This window comes from Podarcis muralis, chromosome 5 (genome assembly GCF_964188315.1).
Source record: "Podarcis muralis chromosome 5, rPodMur119.hap1.1, whole genome shotgun sequence".
NCBI classification, from domain to species: Eukaryota; Metazoa; Chordata; class Lepidosauria; order Squamata; family Lacertidae; genus Podarcis; species Podarcis muralis.
Genome location: NC_135659.1, coordinates 81,022,604 through 81,036,426, shown reverse-complemented (window position 1 = coordinate 81,036,426; position 13,823 = coordinate 81,022,604). Strand labels below are relative to the sequence as shown.

At 41.2% G+C, this 13,823-nt stretch overlaps 1 protein-coding gene across 5 annotated transcripts in view; it reads left to right on the top strand.

The window, feature by feature from the left end:
* Positions 1–13,823, top strand: part of SULF2 (sulfatase 2) — a 284,708-nt gene that overhangs the window by 19,905 nt on the left and 250,980 nt on the right. The window lies entirely within an intron of this gene.

Sequence of the window (13,823 nt, the reverse complement as noted above, 5' to 3'; positions counted from 1 at the left end):
TATGTGGATGGTGTTGGTTTGACTCATTCAGAAAATGAATTTTTACATGAAAATTAAATTGCACATGATTTCTTTGTGACCCATTTGAAGTAAAACGGTGAGCTCTGAGAATTGAATAATAAGTGTGGCACTTTGGTGTAAGTGCATTCTCTTGCAAATATGCTAACCTGAGTTAGCACAACATCATATAATAATAAAAAAGACCGTATTTCAACCAGTTTCTTTCAGTTAGGCACAGTATGTATTTAGCTGTTTTAGGGAAGGGCCTTGGTTCAGTTACAGAGCACATGTTTTGTAAGCAAATAATAATAATATTAATTTATTATTTATACCCCGCCCATCTGGCTGGGTTTCCCCAGCCACTCTGGGTGGCTTCCAACTGAATATTAAAAACAATACAGCATCAAGTAAAAGGTCCCAGGTTCAGTCCCTGGTATCTCCGGGAAAGACTAGGAAAGTTTCCTATCTTGAAAGCTTCTGCCAGTCAGTGCTGTAGACAATAATGAGCTAGATGGAACAATAGTCTAATAGTCCTATGTCTCTCCCGGCCTTACCTGGAGATGCCAGGGATTGGACCTAGGACCTTCCGCATGCAAAGCAGATGCACTAGCATTGAGCTATGGCCCAGGTTTGATGGCTTGCTTCACCTTAAGATACCATTATTACAAAGCCAACCACAAACCATGGTTCAAGGCTGGGCAGCAATCCACACTTGGTTCGGGCAAAAGAAACAATCATCCTTGATTCAGAAAGAATATTAAGCCAACCTCTTGCTTGTGTAAAGAGGGTTCTCTGGCTGTGTGTGCTGGTACACATTGTGGATTAATCAAGCTTAGTGTGGCATGTGAACATTTTATGCTCCCTGTCTCCAGCACACTCAAGAAAATTGTGCTTTCTGTGTTCTAAAATGTTTCCTCTAAGAATAAAATAGATTAAACCAGATGTTTCAGAACTCCAGTATCCATGTGGGACTGCACACACACACACATACCACTTTTCATCTCATCTGGTTCTCGAATAAAAACATACAAAATTTAGAACATGAATAAAACATCAGAACAGCATCCATGGTGAAAAGGCTTCCTGAATTAATTTTCTTTTCACCTGGCATCTGAAACTTAGTAGGGACCATGCCTGCCTGCTTTCTAATGGGAGGAAGTTCTGTAGTGTTGGGTGCACTACACTGATTGCATGACTCAGTAGCATAAGTTGTTTCTGGTCCGTGGGGGACAACTAATAGTGTTCCCCCAAATAATCTCAATGACTGAGCTGGGACATACCAGGCAAGTACCTTCAGCCTAGTCCAGTAGCAGATGGAAAGTCACTTCAGTTCTTTTGATGGTATCATGTGTTGGTGGTAACCACATGGAGTGCATTGCAGTAATCCAGTATTGAGGTTCCCAGTTCATGGACTACAGTAGTAAGATATATAAAGTAAGTGGAATCAGGAGAGATGCATATCCTACTGCAACTCCATCATCTTTGTTAGTATAGTAATAAATCTACTTTTGTCAGCTCAGAGCTAGTTCTGTAATACCAGTAAGGGGAAAGTCTCCTTCGTTGTTCCATTGAAATGATAGCTTGTGTACAGTTAAGAATTCTCCATATTTTAGTTGTACATAGGTATCTGTAGTTGGTTTCTTTCTGGTGATTTTTTTAAGGGTATTTGATCTTTGCAATCAGTTTGAGAGAGAACTCAAGATGAAGATGTTATGCTGAGTGGTTGTTATCCGAAAGAGACTTCCCATCAGTTTGAACAAATAATAATTTTAGGATATTTGGCTTAGTAAAATTAAGCTCTTCTCTTCTCTCTCTTTACAATCAATTGTTGGATTTTTGTTTTTACTTAATAAGCAAGAATTGTTCCATTTAGCGCACAATAAATGACACAGAAATGAGCAGGAAGCAGCTAATGCTGACTAATAGAGAAAGGTTTATAAGTGCACATAGCCCCTCTTAGAGTTCAGATGGATGTGCCAGGATTTTCAGTTGAGACTTAGCACAAACAAATCATCACCCCTAATCCAACAGGAGAATATGTACATGCAAAACGGGTACTTTATGTGTGTTCCCTGGGCTGGGAAGTCTGCATTGGAACAGCTCCAGACAGATTGTTTGCAATCACAGCAATCATTTGTTCAGGGAAGAGAGTGATGCTGTCTGGCAAAATACCAAGAATAAGAGTGTTTGCCTGTATGAATGCAGGTGACTATTTTACCAAGTGGTAACTTCCCATGAGCTGACTGGCTGTTTGGCATTGTCTCTGAACCTGCGTGGGTGACCAGACGACTTCTTGACTGGTGGCCTCATCTAGCCAGACATAGTAAGACATGCATTACAACATATTAATAGAAGATGTATGATAACGTGGTAATTGTGTCTACTCAATGTAGTATTCTGCCAAGTAGTAAAGAGAATTTCATTACACTCTTGTGCATGATCAGAAATCTGGGGAAACAGAGTAAAACTTACATGATGATACCATTGACCAAAATTTTGTAGCGTTAGAGAACACACACCAGGGGTAATTTGGCTACAGTGGTACCTCCAGTTATTAACTTAATTTGTTCCAGAGGTCTGTTCTTAACCTGAAACAGTTCTTAACACGAGGTGCGCTTTCACTAATGGGGCCTCCCGGTGCCGCCACACTGCCAGTGTGCAACTTCCGCTCACTTCCTGCAGCAAAATTTGCTACCAGGAGCATCTACTTCCGGGTTAGCAGAGCTCATTACCCGAAGCGTTCATAACCCGAGGTTCCACTGTATTTATATGGACTGAGATGACTGTTTTACTGTGGCTTCATGCACACCCTTGTAAGAATTTTACCAGTTGCTAAATTGTATTCACACTGAGTCATGTGCCTTAAATAAATTACTATTTACACTGTAATCCCAGCCTTTCTCCTAGGAACTCAGGGTAGTATGCAATATGTTTTAGAGGCAGCATCCTCTCATTATATAGTGGCTGGGTATTTATACCCCAGATGGGTGGGGTATGAATAAATTATTATTATTATTATTATTATTATTATTATTATTATTGCAACAAAAACCCTGTGAGGTTGATCAAGCTTAAATAGTGTGAATAGATCATCCAGAGAGCATTCACACCAATATCTATCCAGTTCTAGTCTGGCAATGTAACCGTTAAATCACACTAACTTTCAAGTCAAATAAGCAGCAGTTAGGCAGGCAAGGTAGAGCAGGTGGCAGGTAAGAACAGGAATTGGGCTTTATTTAATATTAGCAGAAATCCCAGGAAAGAAATCCGAGGTGTGCGTAATCTTAAGAGTGCAGGTAAGAGAGGAGGGAACTGCAGGGCCGTAGGATTTTACCACATAGCTTTGCAAAGAGATCAACCTCAAGAGTCAGTGAGTCTGAACAGCAACCAGCCTTGAGATTTTCATCTTAGACAAGTGAGTTCTATAAAGACATGCTTACACAATTCCCCAGTGCTGCTGAGTTGTGGTGTCAGCCTTTCACTACTGTAACAGTTTTCCTCATATAATGATAGCTGGTTTTCCTATTGGGTCTTGGAGCTTGAGAATATTTATTTTTTTGTTTGTTTGTTTGTTTATGTATGCATATGTATCCCATCTTTCCTCCAAAGACATGCTTCTGCCCCTCCCCATTTTATCCTCACAACAACCCTGTGAGGCTGAAAGACTGGGCCTGGTCCAAGGTCATGCAAGTGAGCTTCATGTTTGAGTGGGGATTTGAGCACTGGTCTCCCACTTAGTAGTGCCTTGAATCAGGTGGCACACCTCTCCCCAAAGCCTGGCACTTTCTGTCATGAGTGTGAATATTTACCTCTTAAAGCCCATGATAGTATGAGTATCTGGTTATATATCTCATTCCAACCAAAAGACTAGATCAACAATTGCTCTGTGTAGAACATGCTCCTCTCTGTTTCAGGAGACTTGTTCCAAATTGGTTGCTGACAATATCGAAATGTTTAAAGGTCAAGCATTCTCTGGCTAGGTGGAGTCTTTGAAAGCTAGTCTCCTCTGTGCAGAAGTTGTTTTGGTTCTGTGAAGAGGAAAAAGGTTTAGTCCAGACTCTGTTGCCTTAAATGGGGTTGTGTCAGATTCGTGACTTCTCTTGAAGACAATCCCTTCTTCTGACAAATGGTCCCAATCAATAATAATTCCACTATTTCACAATCTTACACATGCTCTGGTTTTAAGTTACTCCTTTTTGTGGTAAGATGACTTTGCTTTAAGTTCCAGAGTCTTCATCTGAGCATGCTATCTATTTATATCTCTCTGAAGATTATTAAAACAACCAGATATATGAAATGCCCTGGTGCGTGTTCCTGGAATTAATTTTCCTGGAGTGTCGCAAATAACATTTTAAGCAACTTGGATAATGAGGGTGTGTTGTTTTCCCCATTCCACTGGAATGAAAACAGTGATAAATTCAAAGCCTTTGTTTCATGCTAAAGATTTTGCAAGGATAGTTGTCATTTGGAAGGTAGTGCCAACATGGATTTTTTTTTGCAGCACTTCTTAAAATTGAATGTTCATAAGTATTTTCATCAGCACTGGCACTAAAAATGCTTTGGAAAAAATGAACCCTGCTTTCCTCCTTCCTGGTTCATGAAACTTGATAGGGGTTTGCTTTCAAAATAAGACAAAGGGAACTCTTAGAAAACTAAGTTGCAAACTGACATGGAAATGCAGAGAATTCGAGATTGGAAAAATGTGAAACGGAGAACCTGAAATTGACACATTCTCTTCTCCGTACTTCATAGGACTGGTATCCAAACAAGAGATATAAGCATGTGGTAGAGAACTTTGCACACAGCCAGACCTTTGATCCTTGGTTTTTCCAGCTACAGTTTCCACTGTTGAAGAGGCAGGCAGCTTTTTAAACTGCACAGCAGCTTGTCTAGTTGTGGTTCAAATTGCTGCGGCGAAATTGGAAACGAAAGCTTGGGCTTTCTGCCTCTCTCCCCACCCCTGCCCCTGCCACCATGTACATACAACCTCTTTTGTATCTTGTTCATTAGATAGGGAGGTTGCAAATAGAGAGACTGTCCTATCAGATTCTGCTTCCTCTGGAAAAACAAAGCTGGCTTCAGATGTGTTCTGATATTTGCATCTGTTCCATCAATGGGGTGATATCATTAATACAGACGTGCAGATGATGCAGCATTGGAGCTGGATCAAAATGATTTCATACACAATATGGTTCACTGCAAGTTCATTTGAAACATTAGCATTTGGGCTTTGACTAGTGTCTAAACCACTTCACTCTGCTTTGATCTTTTATAACAGTTTTTGTCTGCTTGTAGCTGATTATCTTTTTATTCTGCCACAGAATGGAAGAGGGGTCTGGTGGGAGGGAGCTAGAACAGTAGCTAGGCACTACTAGGCTTCCAGAATGGGTTCTCCCTTTTTAAAAGAAGCCTAGCTGTTAGCCACTTAACCTTCGTGAGAAGAAATGTCTTCTGTGTTAGGTAGCTTGTGAAATTCCATATCCAAGCCACATTGTAACACATAAGTATTGCGCAGGTGCCTGGGAGATTGCCTAGCTTTATCTGCAAGGTTGCCTCGGGAAGTTCAGAGAAGATTGGTAGCACTCAGTGTTCCACCAATTTTACGCACGCCACGCTGGCCTTTTCTGCATCGCTGTAGAAATAAATCAATAAGGAAGGAATTGTCTGTTAGGGCCATATCATTAGCATAATTAATGTTGCATATATTGGCTTAATTGGCATCAGACATAGAGCAGCATTGTGCATCTGCAATATGCAAAGTGCAGATGGTGCTTCTCATACTGATTGCTTTGGGGAACATCACTAGGAAATTGTTTGTAATGACTTAAAAAATGTGACCAGACCTTGTGACTGTTTTGTTTCTTCACTGGGAAACAGCTCCTGACACACACACACACCCCGCAAAAAAAAGTGCGTTAACAATGGGTTGGATCCAGAGTAACCTGTTAGTTAGCTGAAGTTCCATTGATTGCATTGGAAACAAAGTTCAACTAGCTTTACTTTGAAACTAATGCCCTTTTGTTCCTGCAGCCTGTTACATGTTACTTTGGTGGGAATCAGTGTTGCCCTTTTGCTCCCCATCTCACTTGCCAATGGTGCAGTTCGAAACACATTTTGAAGCCAGTACTTACAATGAGAGATCCTTTGTACATTTATAAATAGTTTTAAAGCAGTCCTGCCTTTCTTCAGGGCCACTCACATTGGCTACTTGTGCTTGGAGTAACAAAGTTCAGTGCAACTGGAAGACAGTATGAACCAGCATTTGATATGACCCCCCTCTCTATTCAGAAGCAAGCCCTATTGAATCCATTGGTGCTTACTCCCACGTAATAGGTGTTAGGAATGCAGCTTTGCTTAGTCACGCTTTTCTTTTATTGAAATCATTGGGACTAAATCATGGTTTAGGGTGTATTTAACTAAGTCACACTCAAGCGTATAGCCACAGATTTCAAGTTATCTAATCTGAGTGTGATTTAGTTGGATACAACTGTATATCTGGATTCAACTTGTGATACTCAGAAACCAATGACTGAACTTCAAAGCAAGGGACATTCGTAGTTTATTTTTTTCTTCAGTGGGTGAAAGTGTGGCAGAAAGTGATGAAGGATAAATACAGATTTTTAGCAGTCCAAAATGAGATCAGCTAAATCAGCTTGTATTGCACATGATGTATCTATTACAAACTTGTTTCCTGAGCTAAGAAACTGATATAGTGTGTGCATGTTCATATTGCAGCCAATTCACCTAGAAATAATCAAAAGAACCTTTGGGTACTCCCTTTGTGGTTTGCTCAATTTGCATCTTGTACTCTTGGCACCACTACATATTCCAAAAGGTTTGGATCTTCACATTATGAGGAAGCACAAATTTAATTCAAGACTCCAAAAAGGGGGGCATGGAATTTCACTGGCATCAAAATATATAACTTCACTTTGGAAATGTCTCAACTCCCTCAACTGTTCCTCATATGGCTTGGTTTCCAGCCCCTTGATCATATTGGTTGTCCTCCTCTGCAAGATGATGAGGAACATGACTTGGTTTCGAGAAACCCATGCTGGGTCTAAGTATTCACAGCATCCTTTTCTAAGTGCTCACAGACCAACTACAGGCAACAACTGATTAATGCGTGTCTGAAAAACATGGGATTGAGCACGCACACATGGCACTAAACTTGGAAGTGACCTGAAAAGTCACTCGGCACATCACAAAAAGGGTGGAATGGGGGTGGAACAGGGCAGGATGGGTGGGGCAACCTTATATGTGCACTGGGTCTAGAAATGGAACCCCCACACAGAATGGTTGTCAACTGTATTTCATTATGTGTTCTATGACCTTTCCTAGCATTGACATAAAGCTCACCAGTTGGTAGTTAACCTGGGTCTTCTCCCCACCCCCTCCCTTTTGAAGATGGGCAAAACTGCCTTGGTGGTCCCTTTGTGATCACAGGAAAGTTTTAAATAGAAGCTGCCATTTGTATCCTTCATGAATCATGCATTCATCTCTCTCTCTCTCTCTGTATGTGTGTTACATTATTAATCTCTTTTCTGAGTAATTCAAGTGCTGCCACTAAATGCAAAACTAAAGTCAGCTTTTAAAATACCATGGTCTTTTTCTCTTCTCTCTTTCCCTGATATAAGCAGAAATAAAACTACTAGTTCATGTGCATATAAAGAATTATTTACTAAGATCCAAACAAATTAATAATAATAATAATATTTAGCATGATGAAATAAAGCTAGCAGCATGACTTCACTGCTGTTAGGTAAAAAATATTTTCTAGAATTGCTGCCGACATAGCAAGTATTTTATCTTCAGATTAATGATCAAAGTTTTTTTTTTACTTGGCATATAGTATCGCTCTGGGGTAGCTGTACTGGAAGGCACAAAATAGGCTGCCGTCCTTACACATGTATCACAATGCTTACCTGCATTTACACAACCAATAGGAAGGATGTTAATAAGAGAAAAAATAAAACTCTGGAAGGATCTTATCTGGAGTGTTTCTATATGACCAGTCACCACATTATCAGCAATGGTCATCACTATTGGGATATGGGGAAAGTGAGGGGCTTCCTGTGTTTTTGGACTCCAATGCCCATCATCCCTGGAGGAGGAGGAGGAGGAGTAGTAGTTTGGATTTGATATCCCGCCTTTCACTCCCCTTCAGGAGTCTCAAAGCGGCTAACATTCTCCTTTCCCTTCCTCCCCCACAACAAACACTCTGTGAGGTGAGTGAGGCTGAGAGACTTCAGAGAAGTGTGACTGGCCCAAGGTCACCCAGCAGCTGCATGTGGAGGAGCGGAGACACGAACCCGGTTCCCCAGATTACGAGACTACCGCTCTTAACCACTACACCACACTGGCTCTCCTGGCCACTGGTCGTGCTGGCTGAGGCTGATGGGATTGTAATCGAACAACACCTGAGGGCCCACGGTCACTTCATAATGCCCTCTCCAAATCTGCTCTGGAAGATTGGGGATGGGGAATCCCAGAACAGATTTTGGGGGTGCACAAGGGGAGGAGAGTCTTGTTGCAGAAATCCTTTTGCTGATCGGATGGTTACTTAGCACTACATTGGATGCAAGCCATTTTACTCTTCCAGGTGAGCAGTTGCCCTTTCCAACTGAAATTCTCTCAGGGCTGAATTCACTCATTTATGTTCTTCAGCTGATTTCTAACATTTCGATGGCTCACAGGTGAATAGCCTCCACTTGAAAGCATCGCGTCTGGGTTGATATGAAATGTTGGACTATGAAATTTGATCTGCAGCACCTGACGTTCCAGTAACCACATGATGAATATCAATGGATGAACTGAACTTTCTTCATATCCTTTCCACATAATCAGGGTGACGCAACCACATTTTATCCTGGCATGATAAAATGAGTTGCCCTGGGACAGCAGAAATGAGAAGAGGCACACTCTGGCCCTCACTGCCTGTCCAAGGGACAATAGGAGGTTTAGCCTCTAGGAAGAACACTACGGCAAGGGAAAGATCATTGAGATAGAGAAGGAGTAGCTGCAGGGAGTGTGCTTTGCCTTCCAGAAAGAACTTTGCCCAAATTGGCCATTGTCCTAGGAATGTAAAAGCAAAAGGAGCAATGCCCTGGCAACTGCTAGCAACCAGATGAACAAGACCTTTGAACAGTTATTTGCATTGCTTTGATGTATTGAAAACTGCTTTGGAGATCATTTGGTCAAAAGGCATGGTGTGAATTGGGTCAGGGTGAGGTGGTCCACCAGATGTTGCTTGGTTCTAGCTACTGTCTTTTCTGCCCGTTGCCCATGGCTGCTGGGGCTGGTGAGAGTTGGGAGTCCAATAACTACTGGTGCAGTGCATATGTTCCCCACGCACTAATATAATGCATTTTTGCATGTTATATCTCTTCATTCTTATGCACATTCCCCCCCCCCCATATGATTTTTGTGTGAACATTGGCTGGATAACTACGTCACAAAATTCAGATAAGTGTGGTTTTTTCCAAGGGATTGTTTTGCTTCAGAACACGAACATACACACACACACACACACACACACAGAGAGAGAGAGAGAGAGAGAGAGAGAGAGGAAAGTGTGAATTTGATAGATTTGGCTTTAAATGTGTCCTGAATCGAATTTTCCTCCGGCCCTAGCTGTGATTAATATAACCTGTAGGTACAATAACACTGATTTACATTGACACATAGTGCAAAACACACTGAAGTGCTGTAATGTGAAAACCATGATTGTAGTAGTAAATTATTTACATGAAAATAAATATAATAAAGCACTTAAAACCAAGCCCAGTACAAGTAATTTGGTGTGGATATATAGCTTAGTGGTGATAAGGCCTTTTGCATGCAAAACTCTTAAGTTCCATCTGTGCCATCTCTAGGTTGGGCAGAGGAAAGACCCTGGAGAGCTACTTCACGTCAGTGTAGAAAATGCTATGCTCCTGTGATTGAATTTTCGATTCAGTCATTCATGCAAATGTTCAAATATTCAGCCACAAACTTAAGAGCAGTTGTACATCAGATTAACAAAATGCAGCACACAAATATGTGAGATCCCACGAGGTGCCCTAAGACTAAGTCTCTCCTTCAAAGAAAACTGAATATTGCATTTTGCCCTGTTCTCTGGTTCACAATCGTAAGACAAGGAAGAAACAAAAGAGGGAAAAGGTTATGAAAATAGTTCAATTGTATGCTTCCTTTAAAGAGCATGGAGAAAGCCATAAATCATGTTACGGAAAAATGGCACTTTTTTCTTTTTCTGTCAGTGTATAAGTAAATAAAATAAGAAACAATTAAGAATAATAAAACAAGGGGAAATTGTTGCTTTTACTTTAAGAAGGGAGTAAAAAAAGAAGACTGGTGGGGACAGACTTCCAGATACCCTGAATGACTAGAGTTCATGGGTGCAGATGTTTGACAAATGAGAAATCTAATGCCTAATAAGAGTGAAGAAACGAACAAAAAGATAAGAAAATACAAGAGGTCTAGTTAATTCAGAATGTAAAAGCTGGGGTTTAAATTTAAAAGGCAAAATAATCCGAACACAGTCAAATAAATTATAGTGAGAACATAAATAAAGTCATATGCAAGACAAATAATGTTTGTGTGGGGAGAATTCTTAAGAGAAATCAATGGTTTACTGAAGATGTAGGAAGGCCAGCAAACAAACCAGTAATCTAGAGATCCTAAAATTTGCTTGTTCGTGTTCAAGATTAAAAACCTCTGTGGTCAATATAGCCTTCCCACTGCACAAGTCAAAATTAATGAGTAAATCCTTACATTTTGGAAGGTGAGGAAAGTAACGTGCAGTAGAAGACCCTTTCGAGATCATTTGCAGCCAGGGGTTGTTGGACTTGTAGTAAAGCCCCATGATTCCTGGCACCAAAAAACACTCACTCGGTTATTTTCATCTGAGGAGAACCTCCACAGGATACCTCCAGTTAGCACAGTAGCCTTTCATTGTCAACCTTACCTTGGAAAAGCAGGTGATGGTTTAGGGAGATGTAACAGGGAAAGTGGGGAGTGGCAAGCAGCAGCTAAATTGAGCATTTTGATTGTGCTTGTTGAACATTTAGAGAGGTGGAAACCCAACTTTAGATGTATGGCTTTGGGAAGAAGGGTGATAGCTAGGCCAGGGCATTGTGGGAGTGTGGTATGAGTCCTGATTTGAATTGGGCTAAACTTAAATGGGGGTTTAGGTCTTTACCCAACTAAGATTTGAGCTGCCTTATCGGAGAGGGGGTGCATTTTAAGCTCTTTCCCTCTTCAATATCTGTCCATTCAGTAACGTTAAGGGAAAGGGGATGTTAAGTACAGAGTCTGTATAGTTGAAGCTTTATTGCCAGCAAATACATGCACACTGAAACAATTAGTTTTAAAACTTTTAGTGTATTTGGGGGCCTAGCCTCCTAATATGCGGCTCTTTTGGGGAAAATATTTTGCTGCAGATACCCACTTATCCCTTTCCATTGTCCTCTTCAATATATTTGGCAAATGAATTATTTATTGTAAAAAATCAAACAATGTTCCCCAAGTAACATTTCTCAGCTGGGCCCCTGATTAATCAATGTGTCTATAAAACTATAATTGGCGACAATAAAAAAGGATTTAGCATTGTAATTTTCATTAATTTTGTTCTCTTGAAGAGCATTCCTATCCCTGAAATTTAGACCGGACATTTATATTGGCAAAATCTAGTATGGTATGCATGTGCTAGATACTGACCCAATGCTGTTGAGCTGTGGTGTCAACCCTTTGCTACGCTAACAGTTTTTCTCGTTGATCTTGAGAACTGGTTTTCCTATTGGGCCTTGGAGCTTGAGAATACCGTAAATTTCGCTCTATAACACGCAGATTTTTTTCTCCTAAAAAGTAAGGTGAAATGTCTGTGCGTGTTATTGAGCGAATGTGTGGTCCCTGGAGCTGACTCTCCGGAGCGAAGGGGCAAAATAGGCAAAAATCAGGCAAAAATAAGATTGGGCGGGCGGGCGGAGGGAAGAGGGAAGGCGGAAGCTGTTGCTTTCCTGCATTCTGCCTCAGGGTCTTACTGCCCACCCGCTTCTGTTGCTGCGTTTGCTCAAACTCAACAAAGAGCAGGGAATCCCCTGCCCTCCTGGCAAGCAGAGGGTTAAGGAAATGATCGAGTCCTTCTAATTCTTTCCTAGTCACACTGCGTGCAGGCTCCAGCCCACCACCTCCTCCTCTCCGTGCTCTAGGGACTCGCAAGCAGCCGAAAAACACGCAAGTGGGAGAGAGAGAGAGAGAGAGGGAGGGCTGGCTTGGGTGGGGTGGAGGGGATTTTTGCTTTACAATGGTAGGTTTCTCATTTCTTTTCCAAAAGCAGAGAGCCCTGCCCCCAGGCCCCCTCCAAATTACAGCTTCTCCAAGCAATGTACTGCTGGAGGGAGACAGTATGCTTGTTTGGAAGAGAAACCCTGCTTCCCTGCTCGTAAGTAACAGCAGGCTGGATTGCAGAGTGAGACATGGAAATCTCTGGATTTATATGCTGTATATCAAATATCTTAATCTATACTTTCTAACGCGGCAGGTAAATCAGAATCTCCTGAGCCAGGAGGATTACAGCATCTCTCCTCTCCCCTTCATTAAAAGCCTAATACTCTTCTTTGAAGAAGTATAACGTGAGAATGTTTTTTATATATATTTTTTAAAGTTCATTTTCTCATTGTGCGCTATACACTGATAATTGCTGCCACAATAACAATTGATTGAAAATGGAATTTATTCCCCCCCCCCCCATAGAGAGCTGTTCTTCAAACGTTTAGCCTTAATACAGTGGCTGATGTAATACCCTTCTGCTTCTCTAGGCATTTTATATAGGGACATTAAAATTGATTTTCTACATATTGGCAGATGAAAAAAAGTGTGTTACATGCCCTATTGCCCAAAAGTGTGCAAGCACAGAGCAAAGGTTGCAGTGACAGAGGTGGCCAAAAAAGAAATACCGTAAATAAAAAAGAAATCATACTTCGTATATCCTGTCTGTTTTTTCCTTAATAGGGACTTTTATAAGTATGGATCCACAGGATCTTTGCACTGGGTCACCCCAAATTCACCATCAGATAACATAGCATGTCCATGGCTACAGCCTGCACCAAAAAAATCACGCACCCACTGTTGCCTAGGGTCGCAGTGGTGCAAAAACGTGGTTACAAAGCATGGATCCACATGGATCCTCAGGATTTTTGCATTGGGCTACTCCAAACTCACTGTCAGATCACATGTCTGTGGCCACAGCATGAACCACAAAAATCATACATCCACTGTTTCATTTAGAATATTTTTTTTCTTGTTTTCCTCCTCTAAAAACTATGTGCGTGTTATGGTCTGGTGCGTGTTATAGAGCGAAAAATACGGTATTTATTTATTTGTTTATATATATATATGCATATGTATCCCATCTTTCCTCCAAAGACATGCTTCTGCTCCTCCCCATTTTATCCTCACAACAACCCTATGAGGCTGAGAAACTGGGCCTGGCGCAAGGTCATGTTTGAGTGGGGATTTCAGCACTGGTCTCCCAGGTCCTAGTCCAGAACTCTTAAGTGCTACCACACACTGACGTATTCACTGTGTTGAACAGAGGCCCTGTGAATTGGTTGGGAACCATCTTGTGCTGTACAATTGTTGGGCCTCAGTTTAGAATTGGGTGGTCCCTTGTTTGGGAGTTTAACGCAAAACTGTGTTATGAAGGTAATTTTTTAAAATAGTGTTGAGCTGAGATTCACAGTTGGTATTTACCAGGAGCCACTGGTGGTTTTCAGGGACAAAACGCCAATCTAGTCAGTTTCTCTTCTTTGATATTAAAGAAA